This window comes from Platichthys flesus, chromosome 23 (assembly GCF_949316205.1).
Source record: "Platichthys flesus chromosome 23, fPlaFle2.1, whole genome shotgun sequence".
Classification (NCBI taxonomy): Eukaryota; Metazoa; Chordata; class Actinopteri; order Pleuronectiformes; family Pleuronectidae; genus Platichthys; species Platichthys flesus.
In genome coordinates, this window is record NC_084967.1 from 1,655,562 (window position 1) to 1,673,061 (window position 17,500).

The following is a 17,500-nucleotide window of genomic DNA, read 5'->3' on the forward strand; positions in this document are numbered from 1 at the left end:
ACGGTTCATCTTGATTTACAGATTCGAGTCAAGGTGATAAAGGGCTCGTCCGGGATTTGAACCCGGGACCTCTCGCACCCAAAGCGAGAATCATATCCCTAGACCAACGAGCCACGTACAATAAATCTTTCGAAAACTTTCGACTTCGGCAAGCGCTGTTGCATGTTGACCAAGTTGGAAGGAAACATCCTGGCATTTCATTTCTCTAAAATCACTAAAATAGGCATAATAAACCAATTGTCTCCTGCTCACAATTTTAGCCACACTAAACGTCTCATGGGAGTGTATTGATCTTTTCATTGTATATCTCCAAAGAGTTTGATTGATTTTGATGTCCACCTCTGTTCAAGTAAACCATTGGTGAGTCTTTATTGAACATAACCCAATTCTCGTCCTAGATCAATTAAGCATAGCTTAGATGGACGGTTCATCTTGATTTACAGATTGGAGTCAAGGTGGTAAAGGGCTCGTCCGGGATTTGAACCCGGGACCTCTCGCACCCTAAGCGAGAATCATACCCCTAGACCAACGAGCCACGTAAAATAAATCTTTCGGAAACTTTGTACTTCGGCAAGCGCTGTTGAATGTTGACCAAGTTGGAATGAAACATCCTGGCATTTCATTTCTCTACCATCACTAAAATAGGCATAATAAACCAATTGTCTCCTGCTCACAATTTTAGCCACACTTAACCTCTCATTGGAGTGTATTGATCTTTTCATTGTATATCTCTAAAGAGTTTGATTGATTTTGATTCAAATTTTGCTGTCCACCTCTGTTCAAGTAAACCATTGGTGAGTCTTTATTGAACATAACCCAATTCTCGTCCTAGATCAATTAAGCATAGCTTAGCTGGACGGTTCATCTTGATTTACAGATTGGAGTCAAGTTGATAAAGGGCTCGTCCGGGATTTGAACCCGGGACCTCTCGCACCCTAAGCGAGAATCATACCCCTAGACCAACGAGCCACGTAAATAAATGTTTCGGAAACTTTGGACTTCGGCAAGCGCTGTTGCATGTTGACGTAGTTGGAAAGAAACATCCTGGCCATTCATTACTCTACAGTCTATAAAATCGCTGTACTATTGTCTCCTGCTAACAAACTGAGCATCACTTAACCCCTTATGGCTGTATATTGATAGCTCTAGTGTATATCTCTTAAGAATCAGACTTATTTTGATTGAGATTTTCTGTAACCCTCGTGAAGTCTACATTGATCCATAGAATGTATCCCATTTCTCATCCTAGTTCAATTAAACAAAGCTTAGCTGGACGGTTCATCTTCATTTACAGATTGGAGTCAAGGTGATAAAGGGCTTGTCCGGGATTTGAACCCGGGACCTCTCGCACCCTAAGCGAGAATCATACCCCTAGACCAACGAGCCACGTAAAATAAATCTTTCGGAAACTTTGTACTTCGGCAAGCGCTGTTGAATGTTGACCAAGTTGGAATGAAACATCCTGGCATTTCATTTCTCTACCATCACTAAAATAGGCATAATAAACCAATTGTCTCCTGCTCACAATTTTAGCCACACTTAACCTCTCATTGGAGTGTATTGATCTTTTCATTGTATATCTCTAAAGAGTTTGATTGATTTTGATTCAAATTTTGCTTTCCACCTCTGTTCAAGTAAACCATTGGTGAGTCTTTATTGAACATAACCCAATTCTCGTCCTAGATCAATTAAGCATAGCTTAGCTGGACGGTTCATCTTGATTTACAGATTGGAGTCAAGTTGATAAAGGGCTCGTCCGGGATTTGAACCCGGGACCTCTCGCACCCTAAGCGAGAATCATACCCCTAGACCAACGAGCCACGTAAATAAATGTTTCGGAAACTTTGGACTTCGGCAAGCGCTGTTGCATGTTGACGTAGTTGGAAAGAAACATCCTGGCCATTCATTACTCTACAGTCTATAAAATCGCTGTACTATTGTCTCCTGCTAACAAACTGAGCATCACTTAACCCCTTATGGCTGTATATTGATAGCTCTAGTGTATATCTCTTAAGAATCAGACTTATTTTGATTGAGATTTTCTGTAACCCTCGTGAAGTCTACATTGATCCATAGAATGTATCCCATTTCTCATCCTAGTTCAATTAAACAAAGCTTAGCTGGACGGTTCATCTTCATTTACAGATTGGAGTCAAGGTGATAAAGGGCTTGTCCGGGATTTGAACCCGGGACCTCTCGCACCCAAAGCGAGAATCATAACACTAGACCAACGAGCCACGTAAAGTAAATCTTTCGAAAACTTTCGACTTCGGCAAGCGCTGTTGCATGTTGACCAAGTTGGAAGGAAACATCCTGGCATTTCATTTCTCTAAAATCACTAAAATAGGCATAATAAACCAATTGTCTCCTGCTCACAATTTTAGCCACACTAAACGTCTCATGGGAGTGTATTGATCTTTTCATTGTATATCTCTAAAGAGTTTGATTGATTTTGATGTCCACCTCTGTTCAAGTAAACCATTGGTGAGTCTTTATTGAACATAACCCAATTCTCGTCCTAGATCAATTAAGCATAGCTTAGATGGACGGTTCATCTTGATTTACAGATTGGAGTCAAGGTGGTAAAGGGCTCGTCCGGGATTTGAACCCGGGACCTCTCGCACCCTAAGCGAGAATCATACCCCTAGACCAACGAGCCACGTAAAATAAATCTTTCGGAAACTTTCGACTTCGGCAAGCGCTGTTGAATGTTGACCAAGTTGGAATGAAACATCCTGGCATTTCATTTCTCTACCATCACTAAAATAGGCATAATAAACCAATTGTCTCCTGCTCACAATTTTAGCCACACTTAACCTCTCATTGGAGTGTATTGATCTTTTCATTGTATATCTCTAAAGAGTTTGATTGATTTTGATTCAAATTTTGCTGTCCACCTCTGTTCAAGTAAACCATTGGTGAGTCTTTATTGAACATAACCCAATTCTCGTCCTAGATCAATTAGGCATAGCTTAGATGGATGGTTCATCTTGATTTACAGATTGGAGTCAAGTTGATAAAGGGCTCGTCCGGGATTTGAACCCGGGACCTCTCGCACCCTAAGCGAGAATCATACCCCTAGACCAACGAGCCACGTAAATAAATGTTTCGGAAACTTTGGACTTCGGCAAGCGCTGTTGCATGTTGACATAGTTGGAAAGAAACATCCTGGCCATTCATTACTCTACAGTCTATAAAATCAACATACTATTGTCTCCTGCTAATAAACTGAGCATCACTTAACCCCTTATGGCTGTATATTGATAGCTCTAGTGTATATCTCTTAAGAATCAGACTTAGTTTGATTGAGATTGTCTGTAACCCTCGTGAAGTCTACATTGATCTATAGAATGTATCCCATTTCTCATCCTAGTTCAATTAAACAAAGCTTAGCTGGACAGTTCATCTTCATTTACAGATTGGAGTCAAGGTGGTTAAGGGCTCATTCGGGATTGGAACCCGGGACCTCTCGCACCCGAAGCGAGAATCATACCCCTAGACCAACGAGCCACGTAAAATAAATCTTTCGGAAACTTTCGACTTCGGCAAGCGCTGTTGCATGTTGACCAAGTTGGAATGAAACATCCTGGCATTTCATTTCTCTACAATCACGAAAATAGGCATAATAAACCAATTGTCTCCTGCTCACAATTTTAGCCACACTTAACCTCTCATGGGAGTGTATTGATCTTTTCATTGTATATCTCTAAAGAGTTTGATTGATTTTGATTCAAATTTTGCTGTCCACCTCTGTTCAAGTAAACCATTAGTGAGTCTTTATTGAACATAAGCCAATTCTCGTCCTAGATCAATTAAGCATAGCTTAGATGGACGGGTCATCTTGATTTACAGATTGGAGTCAAGGTGGTAAAGGGCTCGTCCGGTATTTGAACCCGGGACCTGTCGCACCCTAAGCGAGAATCATACCCCTAGACCAACGAGCCACGTAAAATAAATGTTTCGGAAACTTTGAACTTCGGCAAGCGCTGTTGCATGTTGACGTAGTTGGAAAGAAACATCCTGGACATTCATTACTCTACAGTCTATAAAATCGCTGTACTATTGTCTCCTGCTAACAAACTGAGCATTACTTAACCCCTTATGGCTGTATATTGATAGCTCTAGTGTATATCTCTTAAGAATCAGACTTATTTTGATTGAGATTTTCTGTAACCCTCGTGAAGTCTACATTGATCTATAGAATGTATCCCATTTCTCATCCTAGTTCAATTAAACAAAGCTTAGCTGGACGGTTCATCTTCATTTACAGATTGGAGTCAAGGTGGTAAAGGGCTTGTCCGGGATTTGAACCCGGGACCTCCCGCACCCGAAGCGAGAATCATACCCCTAGACCAACGAGCCATGCAAAAGATACCTTTCTGAAAGAATCCATTTCGGCCAGCGCTGTTGCATGTTGACCAAGTTGGAATGAAACATTCTGGCATTTCATTTCTCTACAATCACTAAAATAGGCATAATAATCCTATTGTCTCCTGCTCACAATTTTAGCAACAGTTAACCTCTCATGGGAGTGTATTGATCTTTTCATTGTATATCTCTTAAGAGTTTGATTCAAATTTTGCTATCTACCTCTGTTCAAGTAAACCATTGGTGAGTCTTTATTGAACATAACCCAAATCTCGTCCTAGATCAATTAAGCATAGCTTAGATGGACGGTTCATCTTGATTTACAGATTGGAGTCAAGGTGGTAAAGGGCTCGTCCGGGATTTGAACCCGGGACCTCCCGCACCCGAAGCGAGAATCATACCCCTAGACCAACGAGCCATGCAAAAGATACCTTTCTGAAAGAATCCATTTCGGCCAGCGCTGTTGCATGTTGACCAAGTTGGAATGAAACATTCTGGCATTTCATTTCTCTACAATCACTAAAATAGGCATAATAATCCTATTGTCTCCTGCTCACAATTTTAGCAACAGTTAACCTCTCATGGGAGTGTATTGATCTTTTCATTGTATATCTCTTAAGAGTTTGATTCAAATTTTGCTATCTACCTCTGTTCAAGTAAACCATTGGTGAGTCTTTATTGAACATAACCCAATTCTCGTCCTAGATCAATTAAGAATAGCTTAGATGGACAGTTCATATTCATTTACAGATTGGAGTAAAGGTGGTAAAGGGCTCGTCCGGGATTTGAATCCTGGACCTCTCGCGTCCTAGGCGAGAATCATACCCCTAGACCAACGAGCCATGTAAAATAAATGTTTCGGAAACTTTGGACTTCGGCAAGCGCTGTTGCATGTGGATATAGTTGGAAAGAAACATCCTGGCCATTAATTACTCTACAGTCTATACAATCGCTGTACTATTGTCTCCTGCTAACAAACTGAGCATCATTTAACCCCTTATGGCTGTATATTGATAGCTCTAGTGTATATCTCTTAAGAATCAGACTTATTTTGATTGAGATTTTCTGTAACCCTCGTGAAGTCTACATTGATCAATAGAATGTATCCCATTTCTCATCCTCGTTCAATTAAACAAAGCTTAGCTGGACGGTTCATCTTGATTTACAGATTGGAGTCAAGGTGGTAAAGGGCGCGTCCGGGATTTGAACCCGGGACCTCTCGCACCCTAAGCGAGAATCATACCCCTAGACCAACGAGCCACGTAAAGATTTTTCGGAAACTTTGGATGTTCCAACTTGCATGTTGACCAAGTTGGAAAGAAACATACTGGCCATTGATTTCTCTACAGTCTATAAAATCAACATACTACTGTCTCCTGCTAACAAACTGAGCATCACTTAACCCCTTATGGCTGTATATTGATAGCTCTAGTGAATATCTCTTAAGAATCAGACTTAGTTTGATTGAGATTGTCTGTAACCCTCGTGAAGTCTACATTGATCTATAGAATATATCCCTTTTCTCATCCTAGTTCAATTAAACAAAGCTTAGCAGGTCAGTTCATCTTCATTTACAGATTGGAGTCAAGGAGGTAAAGGGCTCGTCCGGGATTTGAACCTGGGACCTCTCGCACCCGAAGCGAGAATCATACCCCTAGACCAACGAGCCACGTAAAATAAATGTTTCGGAAACCTTGGACTTCGGCAAGCGCTGTTGCATGTTGACGTAGTTGGAAAGAAACATCCTGGCCATTAATTACTCTACAGTCTATAAAATCGCTGTACTATTGTCTCCTGCTAACAAACTGAGCATCACTTAACCCCTTATGGCTGTATATTGATAGCTCTAGTGTATATCTCTTAAGAATGAGACTTATTTTGATTGAGATTTTCTGTAACCCTCGTGAAGTCTACATTGATCTATAGAATGTATCCCATTTCTCATCCTAGTTCAATTAAACAAAGCTTAGCTAGACGGTTCATCTTCATTTACAGATTGGAGTCAAGGTGGTAAAGGGCTCGTCCGGGATTTGAACCCGGGACCTCTCGCACCCAAAGCGAGAATCATACCCCTAGACCAACGAGCCACGTAAAATAAATGTTTCGGAAACTTTGAACTTCGGCAAGCGCTGTTGCATGTTGACGTAGTTGGAAAGAAACATCCTGGACATTCATTACTCTACAGTCTATAAAATCGCTGTACTATTGTCTCCTGCTAACAAACTGAGCATTACTTAACCCCTTATGGCTGTATATTGATAGCTCTAGTGAATATCTCTTAAGAATCAGACTTAGTTTGATTGAGATTTACTGTAACCCTCGTGAAGTCTACATTGATCTATAGAATGTATCCCATTTCTCATCCTAGTTCAATTAAACAAAGCTTAGCTGGACGGTTCATCTTCATTTACAGATTGGAGTCAAGGTGGTAAAATGCTCGTCCGGGATGTGAACCCGGGACCTCTCGCACCCAAAGCGAGAATCATAACCCTAGACCCAACGAGCCACGTAAAATTAGTCTTTCGGAAACTTTCGACTTCGGCAAGCGCTGTTGCATGTTGACCAAGTTGGAATGAAACATCCTGGCATTTCATTTGTCTACAATCACTAAAATAGGCATAATAAACCAATTGTCTCCTGCTCGGAATTTTAGCCACACTTAACCTCTCATGGGACTGTATTGATCTTTTCATTGTATATCTCTAATGATTTTGATTGATTTTGATTCAAATTTTGCTGTCTACCTCTGTTCAAGTAAACCATTGGTGAGTCTTTATTGAACATAACCCAATTCTCGTCCTAGATCAATTAAGCATAGCTTAGATGGACGGTTCATCTTGATTTACAGATTGGAGTCAAGGTGGTAAAGGGCTCGTCCGGGATTTGAACCTGGGACCTCTCGCACCCGAAGCGAGAATCATACCCCTAGACCAACGAGCCACGTAAAATAAATGTTTCGGAAACTTTGAACTTCGGCAAGCGCTGTTGCATGTTGACGTAGTTGGAAAGAAACATCCTGGACATTCATTACTCTACAGTCTATAAAATCGCTGTACTATTGTCTCCTGCTAACAAACTGAGCATCACTTAACCCCTTATGGCTGTATATTGATAGCTCTAGTGAATATCTCTTAAGAATCAGACTTAGTTTGATTGAGATTTACTGTAACCCTCGTGAAGTCTACATTGATCTATAGAATGTATCCCATTTCTCATCCTAGTTCAATTAAACAAAGCTTAGCTGGACGGTTCATCTTCATTTACAGATTGGAGTCAAGGTGGTAAAGGGCTCGTCCGGGATGTGAACCCGGGACCTCTCGCACCCAAAGCGAGAATCATAACCCTAGACCCAACGAGCCACGTAAAATTAGTCTTTCGGAAACTTTCGACTTCGGCAAGCGCTGTTGCATGTTGACCAAGTTGGAATGAAACATCCTGGCATTTCATTTGTCTACAATCACTAAAATAGGCATAATAAACCAATTGTCTCCTGCTCGGAATTTTAGCCACACTTAACCTCTCATGGGAGTGTATTGATCTTTTCATTGTATATCTCTAAAGATTTTGATTGATTTTGATTCAAATTTTGCTGTCTACCTCTGTTCAAGTAAACCATTGGTGAGTCTTTATTGAACATAACCCAATTCTCGTCCTAGATCAATTAAGCATAGCTTAGATGGACGGTTCATCTTGATTTACAGATTGGAGTCAAGGTGGTAAAGGGCTCGTCCGGGATTTGAACCCGGGACCTCTCGCACCCTAAGCGAGAATCATACCCCTAGACCAACGAGCCACGTAAAGATTTTTCGGAAACTTTGGATGTTCCAACTTGCATGTTGACCAAGTTGGAAAGAAACATACTGGCCATTGATTTCTCTACAGTCTATAAAATCAACATACTACTGTCTCCTGCTAACAAACTGAGCATCACTTAACCCCTTATGGCTGTATATTGATAGCTCTAGTGTATATCTCTTAAGAATCAGACTTAGTTTGATTGAGATTGTATGTAACCCTCGTTTAGTCTACATTGATCTATAGAATGTATACCATTTCTCATCCTAGTTCAATTAAACAAAGCTTAGCTGGACAGTTCATCTTCATTTACAGATTGGAGTCAAGGTGGTAAAGGGGTCGTCCGGGATTTGAACCCGGGACCTCTCGCACCTGAAGAGAGAATCATACCCCTAGACCAACGAGCCACGTAAAATAAATGTTTCGGAAACTTTCGACTTCGGCAAGCGCTTTTGCATGTTGACCAAGTTGGAATGAAACATTTTGGCATTTCATTTCTCTACAATCACTAAAATAGGCATAATAATCCTATTGTCTCCTGCTCACAATTTTAGCAACAGTTAACCTCTCATGGGAGTGTATTGATCTTTTCATTGTATATCTCTTAAGAGTTTGATTCAAATTTTGCTGTCTACCTCTGTTCAAGTAAACCATTGGTGAGTCTTTATTGAACATAACCCAATTCTCGTCCTAGATCAATTAAGAATAGCTTAGATGGACAGTTCATATTCATTTACAGATTGGAGTAAAGGTGGTAAAGGGCTCGTCCGGGATTTGAATCCTGGACCTCTCGCATCCTTGGCGAGAATAATACCCCTAAACCAACGAACCATGTAAAATAAATGTTTCGGAAACTTTGGACCTCGGCAAGCGCTGTTGCATGTGGATATAGTTGGAAAGAAACATCCTGGCCATTCATTACTCCTGGCCATTCATTACTCTACAGTCTATAAAATCAACATACTACTGTCTCCTGCTAACAAACTGAGCATCACTTAAACCCTTATGGCTGTATATTGATAGCTCTAGTGTATATCGCTTAAGAATCAGACTTATTTTGATTGAGATTTACTGTAACCCACGTGAAGTCTGCATTTATCTATTGAATGTATCCCATTTCTCATCCTAGTTCAATTAAACAAAGCTTAGCTGGACGGTTCATCTTCATTTACAGATTGGAGTCAAGGTGGTAAAGGGCTCGTCCGGGATTTGAACCCGGGACCTCTCGCACCCAAAGCGAGAATCATACCCCTAGACCAACGAGCCACGTAAAATAAGTCTTTCGGAAACTTTCGACTTCGGCAAGCGCTGTTGCATGTTGACCAAGTTGGAATGAAACATCCTGGCATTTCATTTCTCTACAATCACTAAAATAGGCATAATAAACCAATTGTCTCCTGCTCACAATTGTAGCCACACTTAACGTCTCATGGGAGTGTATTGATCTTTTCATTGTTTATCTCTAAAGATTTTGATTGATTTTGATTCAAATTTTTCTGTCCACCTCTGTTAAAGTAAACCATTGGTGAGTCTTTATTGAACATAACCCAATTCTCGTCCTAGATCAATTAAGCATAGCTTAGATGGACGGTTCATCTTGATTTACAGATTGGAGTCGAGATGGTAAAGGGCTCGTCCGGGATTTGAACCCGGGACCTCTCGCACCCTAAGCGAGAATCATACCCCTAGACCAACGAGCCACGTAAAGATTTTTCGGAAACTTTGGATGTTTCAACTTGCATGTTGACCAAGTTGGAAAGAAACATACTGGCCATTGATTTCTCTACAGTCTATAAAATCAACATACTACTGTCTCCTGCTAACAAACTGAGCATCACTTAACCCCTTATGGCTGTATATTGATAGCTCTAGTGTATATCTCTTAAGAATCAGACTTAGTTTGATTGAGATTGTATGTAACCCTCGTGAAGTCTACATGGATCTATAGAATGTATCCCATTTCTCATCCTAGTTCAATTAAACAAAGCTTAGCTGGACAGTTCATCTTCATTTACAGATTGGAGTCAAGGTGGTAAAGGGCTCGTCCGGGATTTGAACCTGGGACCTCTCGCACCCGAAGCGAGAATCATACCCCTAGACCAATGAGCCACGTAAAATAAATGTTTCGGAAACTTTGGACTTCGGCAAGCGCTGTTGCATGTTGACGAAACATCCTGGCCATTAATTACTCTACAGTCTATAAAATCGCTGTACTATTGTCTCCTGCTAACAAACTGAGCATCACTTAACCCCTTATGGCTGTATATTGATAGCTCTAGTGTATATCGCTTAAGAATCAGACTTATTTTGATTGAGATTTACTGTAACCCACGTGAAGTCTGCATTTATCTATTGAATGTATCCCATTTCTCATCCTAGTTCAATTAAACAAAGCTTAGCTGGACGGTTCATCTTCATTTACAGATTGGAGTCAAGGTGGTAAAGGGCTCGTCCGGGATTTGAACCCGGGACCTCTCGCACCCAAAGCGAGAATCATACCCCTAGACCAACGAGCCACGTAAAATAAGTCTTTCGGAAACTTTCGACTTCGGCAAGCGCTGTTGCATGTTGACCAAGTTGGAATGAAACATCCTGGCATTTCATTTCTCTACAATCACTAAAATAGGCATAATAAACCAATTGTCTCCTGCTCACAATTTTAGCCACACTTAACCTCTCATTGGAGTGTATTGATCTTTTCATTGTATATCTCTAAAGAGTTTGATTGATTTTGATTCAAATTTTGCTGTTTACCTCTGTTCAAGTAAACCATTGGTGAGTCTTTATTGAACATAACCCAATTCTCGTCCTAGATCAATTAAGCATAGCTTAGATGGACGGTTCATCTTGATTTACAGATTGGAGTCAAGGTGGTAAAGGGCTCGTCCGGGATTTGAACCCGGGACCTCTCGCACCCTAAGCGAGAATCATACCCCTAGACCAACGAGCCACGTAAAGATTTTTCGGAAACTTTGGATTTTCCAACTTGCATGTTGACCAAGTTGGAAAGAAAAATACTGGCCATTCATTTCTCTACAGTCTATAAAATCAACATACTACTGTCTCCTGCTAACAAACTGAGCATCACTTAAACCCTTATGGCTGTATATTGATAGCTCTAGTGTATATCTCTTAAGAATCAGACTTAGTTTGATTGAGATTGTCTGTAACCCTCGTGAAGTCTACATTGATCTATAGAATGTATCCCATTTCTCGTCCTAGATCAATTAAGCATAGCTTAGATGGACGGTTCATCTTGATTTACAGATTGGAGTCAAGGTGGTAAAGGGCTCGTCCGGGATTTGAACCCGGGACCTCTCGCACCCTAAGCGAGAATCATACCACTAGACCAACGAGCCACTTAAAATAAGTCTTTCGGAAACTTTCGACTTCGGCAAGCGCTGTTGCTTGTTGACCAAGTTGGAAAGAAACATCCTGGCCATTAATTACACTGATCCTCTCTTCCCCTTGCGGACAGGATTACGGTAAGCGTGCTGCGTCATTTCCTGTTTTCTTGCCACTGGTGGTGGTCGCTCTGCGAATTAGCTCCGCTGCTAAACACAACTGTTTCCCTGTAGCACTACGGCTAAAATCACCGGTCTGTAGTTAAACACTCGCACATACCAACCCTTATTCTATCGTGCTTAGTGACCGACCTGGTCTTGTTAGGAGAGACGGCGTTCATCCCACTTGGGATGGAGCAGCTCTCTTATCTAGGAATATTACTAAGTCTATAACATGACAACCCATATTTGGGACCAGGAAGCAGAGCTGCAGTGCTAAACACTTCTCTGCGCTCCCTCTGGATCAGTCACAAAACCCCATAGAGATTGTGTCTGTTCACCGTCCGATTAAATTATTGAAATTAAACAATAATAGAGCGAGAACTCCACACAAAAATTTAATACAAATTAAAACAACCTCTGAAACAATACAGGAAACCCAGACTTTTAAATGTGGTCTTTTAAACATTAGATCACTGGAAAAAAAGGCTCTTTTAGTTAATGAAATAGTCTCTGATTACAACATAGATTTATTGTCCCTCACTGAGACGTGGCTGCATCCTGATGATTATGTCAGTCTAAATGAATCTACTCCCCCCAGTCATGTCAATTCACAGGTTCCTAGAGAAATTGGGCGAGGAGGTGGAGTTGCTGCTATTTTTAACTCCAGTCTATCAATTAATCCTAAACCTAAACTCAGCTACAAGTCATTTGAATGTCTGGTTCTTAGTCTTCCACGCCAATCCAGGAACCACCAACAGCCAATCATATTTGCCGTAGTTTACCGTGCTCCCAGGGCTTATACTGAATTTTTAAAGGAATTCCCTGAGTTTTTATCAAACTTAGTCCTAAAGACCGATAAAATTATTATTGTTGGTGACTTTAATATTCATGTTGATAATAATAAAGATTGCCTTAGCGTAGCATTTATTTCAATACTAGACTCTATTGGTTTCAGTCAGTGTGTGCACAAACCTACTCATTGTGGTAACCACACAATTGACCTTGTATTATCGTACGGTGTCGCAATTGAAAATTTAACAGTACTTCCGCGCAATCCAGTTCTATCAGACCATAATTTAATAACCTTTGATTTTTCAATAACTGAATATATGCCACTAATAAAAAATTAATTTTCTAGATGTCTACCTGATAGTGCTGTAGCTAAATTTAAGGAAATAATCCCAATTACATTTAAACCCGTATTAGCAGTAGATATAAACAACAAATTCTTTAAAACCCTGAGCTCCATTGAGATCGACCACCTCGTCGATAGCTCTGCAGACTCATTACGATTAACATTAGACTCAATAGCGCCTCTAAAAAAGAAAAATGTCAAACATAGTAAATTAGCTCCGTGGTATAATTCCCAGACAAATGAGTTAAAACAATTATCAAGAAAACTAGAAAGGAAGTGGCGCTCCAGCAACAATGTTGAAAACCTCATAGACTGGAAGAATAGTGTTAAAGAATATAAAAAGGCTCTCCACAAAGTAAGAGCCGCCTACTATTCAAAACTAATAGAAGAGAATAAAAATAACCCCAGGTTTCTCTTCTGCACTGTAGCCAGGCTGACAGAGAGTCACACCTCCACCGAACCCAGTATTCCTCCATCCCTAAATAGCAATATCTTTATGACCTTTTTTAATGATAAAATTCAAACTATTAGAAATAAAATCAACCATCTCCTGCCCTCAATTGGCACTAATACCCTCCCAACAACAGAGATCTCAGAAACGGCTGAGAATCCTACACATTACTTAGACAGCTTCTCTCTGATCACCCGTGATCAGTTTACCAAATTAATCTCAGGTTCTAAACCAACAACCTGTATCTTAGATCCCATTCCTACCAACTTACTTAAAGACATTCTGCCCCTAATTGATAGTTCGTTACTTAACATTATCAATCTGTCATTATCATCAGGTTATGTACCACAGTCTTTTAAAATAGCTGTCATCAAACCCCTACTCAAAAAACCCACCCTAGACCCAGAGGTTTTAGCCAATTACAGACCAATATCTAACCTCTCCTTCATTTCTAAAATCTTAGAAAAAGTGGTAGCCAATCAGCTGTGTGAGTTTCTCCAGGAAAATAATATATATGAAGACTTTCAATCGGGGTTAAGAGCCAATCACAGTACAGAGACAGCCTTGGCAAAAGTCACTAATGACCTTTTAATAGCCTCAGATCAGGGACTTGTGTCTGTCCTCGTTCTGTTAGATCTCAGTGCAGCATTCGACACAATTGACCATCAAATTTTATTACAAAGACTAAAACAGTTAATTAACATTAATGGAACCGCCCTTAACTGGTTTAAATCGTATTTTTCTGATCGCTCCCAATTTGTGCAAATTAATGATGAGTCATCTGTGCGCACCAAAGTTAATCATGGTGTTCCACAGGGCTCTGTGCTCGGCCCAATTTTATTCTCATTATATATGCTTCCACTAGGAAACATTATCAGGACACACTCGGTAAATTTCCACTGCTATGCGGATGACACCCAGTTATATTTGTCAATAAAACCTGAACAAAGTAATCAATTAACTAAACTTCGAACATGTCTCAAGGACATAAAAACCTGGATGACCCGCAATTTTCTCTTATTAAACTCAGACAAAACAGAGGTTATAATACTTGGCCCCAAACACCTTAGAGATGCATTATCTAATGATACAGCTGCGCTAGACGACATTGCCCTTGCTTCCAATGAAACAGTCAGGAACTTGGGAGTGATCTTCGATCCTGATTTATCCTTTAATAGTCACTTAAAACAAATTTCTAGGACCGCTTTTTTCCACTTGCGTAATATTTCAAAAATTAGACATGTCCTTTCACAAAAAGATGCAGAAAAACTAGTCCACGCCTTTGTTACATCGAGACTGGACTATTGTAATTCATTATTATCAGGCTCCAGCAGGAAGTCGTTAAAGACTCTACAGCTTGTCCAAAATGCTGCAGCACGTGTCCTGACGAGAACAAAGAGAAGAGAGCACATTTCTCCAATATTAGCATCGCTACACTGGCTTCCAGTTAAATCTAGAATAGAATTTAAAATTCTCCTCCTCACCTTCAAGGCCCTTAATAATATAGCGCCTTTATACCTTAAAGAGCTGTTAATACCTTATAAACCCACTAGAGCACTCCGCTCCCAGAATTCAAGCCTACTTGTCGTCCCTAAATTCTCTAAAAGTAGAGTAGGAGCCAGAGCTTTTAGCCATCAAGCCCCTCGGCTGTGGAATAATCTACCACTTTCAGTTCGGGAGGCAGTCACCATCTGTTCGTTTAAAAGTAGGCTCAAAACCGGTGACGGTGACTGAGGACTGAAGTGGCGTCTGGTCTGGATGGTGGATCGTGGTCTAGATGGTTGCTGAGCATGGACTGTGCTTCATCAATGCTGCTAGAGACTTTGATTATTGATGATGTTCTCCTGCACGTGGCATCTATTGCACTTCTGTCCGTCCTGGGAGAGGGATCCCTCACATGTGGCTCTCTCTGAGGTTTCTACATATTTTTACCCTGTTAAAAGGGTTTTTTGTAGTTTTTCCTTACTCTTGCTGAGGGTTAAGGACAGAGGATGTCACACCCTGTTAAAGCCCTATGAGATGAATTGTAATTTGTGAATATGGGCTATACAAATAAAATTCGATTGATTGATTGATTGAATTACTCTACAGTCTATAAAATCGCTGTACTATTGTCTCCTGCTAACAAACTGAGCATCACTTAACCCCTTATGGCTGTATATTGATAGCTCTAGTGTATATCGCTTAAGAATCAGACTTATTTTGATTGAGATTTACTGTAACCCTCGTGAAGTCTGCATTGATCTATTGAATGTATCCCATTTCTCATCCTAGTTCAATTAAACAAAGCTTAGCTGGACAGTTCATCTTCATTTACAGATTGGAGTCAAGGTGGTAAAGGGCTCGTCCGGGATTTGAACCCGGGACCTCTCGCACCCAAAGCGAGAATCATACACCCAGACCAACGAGCCACGTAAAATAAGTCTTTCGGAAACTTTCGACTTCGGCATGCGCTGTTGCATGTTGACCAAGTTGGAATGAAACATCCTGGCATTTGATTTCTCTACAATCACTAAAATAGGCATAATAAACCAATTGTCTCCTGCTCACAATTTTAGCCACACTTAACCTCTCATGGGAGTGTATTGATCTTTTCATTGTATATCTCTAAAGAGTTTGATTGATTTTGATTCAAATTTTGCTGTCTACCTCTGTTCAAGTAAACCATTGGTGAGTCTTTATTGAACATAACCCAATTCTCGTCCTAGATCAATTAAGCATAGATTAGATGGACGGTTCATCTTGATTTACAGATTGGAGTCAAGGTGGTAAAGGGCTCGTCCGGGATTTGAACCCGGGACCTCCCGCACCGAAGCGAGAATCATACCCCTAGACCAACGAGCCATGAAAAGATACCTTTCTGAAAGAATCCATTTCGGCCTGCGCTGTTGCTTGTTGACCAAGTTGGAATGAAACATTCTGGCATTTCATTTCTCTACAATCACTAAAATAGGCATAATAAACCTATTGTCTCCTGCTCACAATTTTAGCAACAGTTAACCTCTCATGGGAGTGTATTAATCTTTTCATTGTATATCTCTAAAGAGTTTGATTCAAATTTTGCTGTCTACCTCTGTTCTAGTAAACCATTGGTGAGTCTTTATTGAACATAACCCAATTCTCGTCCTAGATCAATTAAGAATAGCTTAGATGGACAGTTCATATTCATTTACAGATTGGAGTCAAGGTGGTAAAGGGCTCATCCGGGATTTGAACCCGGGACCTCTCGCACCCTAAGCGAGAATCATACCCCAAGACCAACGAGCCACGTAAAGAGTTTTCGGAAACTTTGGATTTTCCAACTTGCATGTTGACCAAGTTGGAAGGAAAAATACTGGCAATTCATTTCTCTACAGTCTATAAAATCAACATACTACTGTCTCCTGCTAACAAACTGAGCATCACTTAACCCCTTATGGATGTATATTGATAGCTCTAGTGTATATCTCTTAAGAATCAGACTTAGTTTGATTGAGATTGTCTGTAACCCTCGTGAAGTCTACATTGATCTATAGAATGTATCCCATTTCTCATCCTAGTTCAATTAAACAAAGCTTAGCTGGACAGTTCATCTTCATTTACAGATTCGAGTCTAGGTGGTAAAGGGCTCGTCCGGGATTTGAACCCGGGACCTCTCGCACCCGAAGTGAGAATCATACCCCTAGACCAACGAGCCACGTAAAATAAATATTTCGGAAACTTTCGACTTCGGCAAGCGCTGTTGCATGTTGACCAAGTTGGAATGAAACATCCTGGCATTTCATTTCTCTACAATCACTAAAATAGGCATAATAATCCAATTGTCTCCTGCTCAAAATTTTAGCCACACTTAACCTCTCATGGGAGTGTATTGATCTTTTCATTGTATATCTCTAAAGAGTTTGATTCAAATTTTGCTGTCTACCTCTGTTCAAGTAAACCATTGGTGAGTCTTTATTGAACATAAGCCAATTCTCGTCCTACATCAATTAAGCATAGCTTAGATGGACCGTTCATCTTGATTTACAGATTGGAGTCAAGGTGGTAAAGGGCTCGTCCGGGATTTGAACCCGGGACCTCTCGCACCCTAAGCGAGAATCATACCCCTAGACCAACGAGCCACGTAAATAAATGTTTCGGAAACTTTGGAATTCGGCAAGCGCTGTTGCATGTTGAGGTAGTTGGAAAGAAACATCCTGGCCATTCATTACTCTACAGTCTATAAAATCGCTGTACTATTGTCTCCTGCTAACAAACTGAGCATCA

General features: G+C 40.5%; 25 non-coding genes across 25 annotated transcripts; all 25 read right to left on the minus strand.

Moving 5' to 3' along the window:
* Positions 1-41: 41 nt before the first annotated feature.
* On the minus strand, positions 42-113 carry trnap-ugg (transfer RNA proline (anticodon UGG)). Its single transcript has one exon. It is a non-coding gene; the product is annotated as a tRNA-Pro (tRNA).
* A 350-nt stretch (positions 114-463) lies between these two features.
* trnap-agg (transfer RNA proline (anticodon AGG)) lies at positions 464-535 on the minus strand. Its single transcript has one exon. It is a non-coding gene; the product is annotated as a tRNA-Pro (tRNA).
* A 362-nt stretch (positions 536-897) lies between these two features.
* On the minus strand, positions 898-969 carry trnap-agg (transfer RNA proline (anticodon AGG)). Its single transcript has one exon. It is a non-coding gene; the product is annotated as a tRNA-Pro (tRNA).
* A 345-nt stretch (positions 970-1,314) lies between these two features.
* trnap-agg (transfer RNA proline (anticodon AGG)) lies at positions 1,315-1,386 on the minus strand. Its single transcript has one exon. It is a non-coding gene; the product is annotated as a tRNA-Pro (tRNA).
* A 362-nt stretch (positions 1,387-1,748) lies between these two features.
* Positions 1,749-1,820, minus strand: trnap-agg (transfer RNA proline (anticodon AGG)). Its single transcript has one exon. It is a non-coding gene; the product is annotated as a tRNA-Pro (tRNA).
* Positions 1,821-2,165: 345 nt separating this feature from the next.
* trnap-ugg (transfer RNA proline (anticodon UGG)) lies at positions 2,166-2,237 on the minus strand. The gene has a single exon. It is a non-coding gene; the product is annotated as a tRNA-Pro (tRNA).
* Positions 2,238-2,587: 350 nt separating this feature from the next.
* trnap-agg (transfer RNA proline (anticodon AGG)) lies at positions 2,588-2,659 on the minus strand. Its single transcript has one exon. It is a non-coding gene; the product is annotated as a tRNA-Pro (tRNA).
* A 362-nt stretch (positions 2,660-3,021) lies between these two features.
* On the minus strand, positions 3,022-3,093 carry trnap-agg (transfer RNA proline (anticodon AGG)). The gene has a single exon. It is a non-coding gene; the product is annotated as a tRNA-Pro (tRNA).
* A 345-nt stretch (positions 3,094-3,438) lies between these two features.
* trnap-cgg (transfer RNA proline (anticodon CGG)) lies at positions 3,439-3,510 on the minus strand. Its single transcript has one exon. It is a non-coding gene; the product is annotated as a tRNA-Pro (tRNA).
* A 780-nt stretch (positions 3,511-4,290) lies between these two features.
* On the minus strand, positions 4,291-4,362 carry trnap-cgg (transfer RNA proline (anticodon CGG)). Its single transcript has one exon. It is a non-coding gene; the product is annotated as a tRNA-Pro (tRNA).
* Positions 4,363-4,714: 352 nt separating this feature from the next.
* Positions 4,715-4,786, minus strand: trnap-cgg (transfer RNA proline (anticodon CGG)). Its single transcript has one exon. It is a non-coding gene; the product is annotated as a tRNA-Pro (tRNA).
* Positions 4,787-5,138: 352 nt separating this feature from the next.
* On the minus strand, positions 5,139-5,210 carry trnap-agg (transfer RNA proline (anticodon AGG)). The gene has a single exon. It is a non-coding gene; the product is annotated as a tRNA-Pro (tRNA).
* Positions 5,211-5,556: 346 nt separating this feature from the next.
* trnap-agg (transfer RNA proline (anticodon AGG)) lies at positions 5,557-5,628 on the minus strand. The gene has a single exon. It is a non-coding gene; the product is annotated as a tRNA-Pro (tRNA).
* Positions 5,629-5,965: 337 nt separating this feature from the next.
* trnap-cgg (transfer RNA proline (anticodon CGG)) lies at positions 5,966-6,037 on the minus strand. The gene has a single exon. It is a non-coding gene; the product is annotated as a tRNA-Pro (tRNA).
* Positions 6,038-6,383: 346 nt separating this feature from the next.
* trnap-ugg (transfer RNA proline (anticodon UGG)) lies at positions 6,384-6,455 on the minus strand. The gene has a single exon. It is a non-coding gene; the product is annotated as a tRNA-Pro (tRNA).
* A 781-nt stretch (positions 6,456-7,236) lies between these two features.
* trnap-cgg (transfer RNA proline (anticodon CGG)) lies at positions 7,237-7,308 on the minus strand. Its single transcript has one exon. It is a non-coding gene; the product is annotated as a tRNA-Pro (tRNA).
* Positions 7,309-8,089: 781 nt separating this feature from the next.
* Positions 8,090-8,161, minus strand: trnap-agg (transfer RNA proline (anticodon AGG)). Its single transcript has one exon. It is a non-coding gene; the product is annotated as a tRNA-Pro (tRNA).
* A 1,196-nt stretch (positions 8,162-9,357) lies between these two features.
* On the minus strand, positions 9,358-9,429 carry trnap-ugg (transfer RNA proline (anticodon UGG)). The gene has a single exon. It is a non-coding gene; the product is annotated as a tRNA-Pro (tRNA).
* A 362-nt stretch (positions 9,430-9,791) lies between these two features.
* On the minus strand, positions 9,792-9,863 carry trnap-agg (transfer RNA proline (anticodon AGG)). The gene has a single exon. It is a non-coding gene; the product is annotated as a tRNA-Pro (tRNA).
* Positions 9,864-10,607: 744 nt separating this feature from the next.
* On the minus strand, positions 10,608-10,679 carry trnap-ugg (transfer RNA proline (anticodon UGG)). The gene has a single exon. It is a non-coding gene; the product is annotated as a tRNA-Pro (tRNA).
* Positions 10,680-11,041: 362 nt separating this feature from the next.
* On the minus strand, positions 11,042-11,113 carry trnap-agg (transfer RNA proline (anticodon AGG)). The gene has a single exon. It is a non-coding gene; the product is annotated as a tRNA-Pro (tRNA).
* A 337-nt stretch (positions 11,114-11,450) lies between these two features.
* On the minus strand, positions 11,451-11,522 carry trnap-agg (transfer RNA proline (anticodon AGG)). The gene has a single exon. It is a non-coding gene; the product is annotated as a tRNA-Pro (tRNA).
* Positions 11,523-16,450: 4,928 nt separating this feature from the next.
* trnap-agg (transfer RNA proline (anticodon AGG)) lies at positions 16,451-16,522 on the minus strand. The gene has a single exon. It is a non-coding gene; the product is annotated as a tRNA-Pro (tRNA).
* A 337-nt stretch (positions 16,523-16,859) lies between these two features.
* trnap-cgg (transfer RNA proline (anticodon CGG)) lies at positions 16,860-16,931 on the minus strand. The gene has a single exon. It is a non-coding gene; the product is annotated as a tRNA-Pro (tRNA).
* Positions 16,932-17,283: 352 nt separating this feature from the next.
* On the minus strand, positions 17,284-17,355 carry trnap-agg (transfer RNA proline (anticodon AGG)). The gene has a single exon. It is a non-coding gene; the product is annotated as a tRNA-Pro (tRNA).
* Between the last annotated feature and the right edge of the window lie 145 nt (positions 17,356-17,500).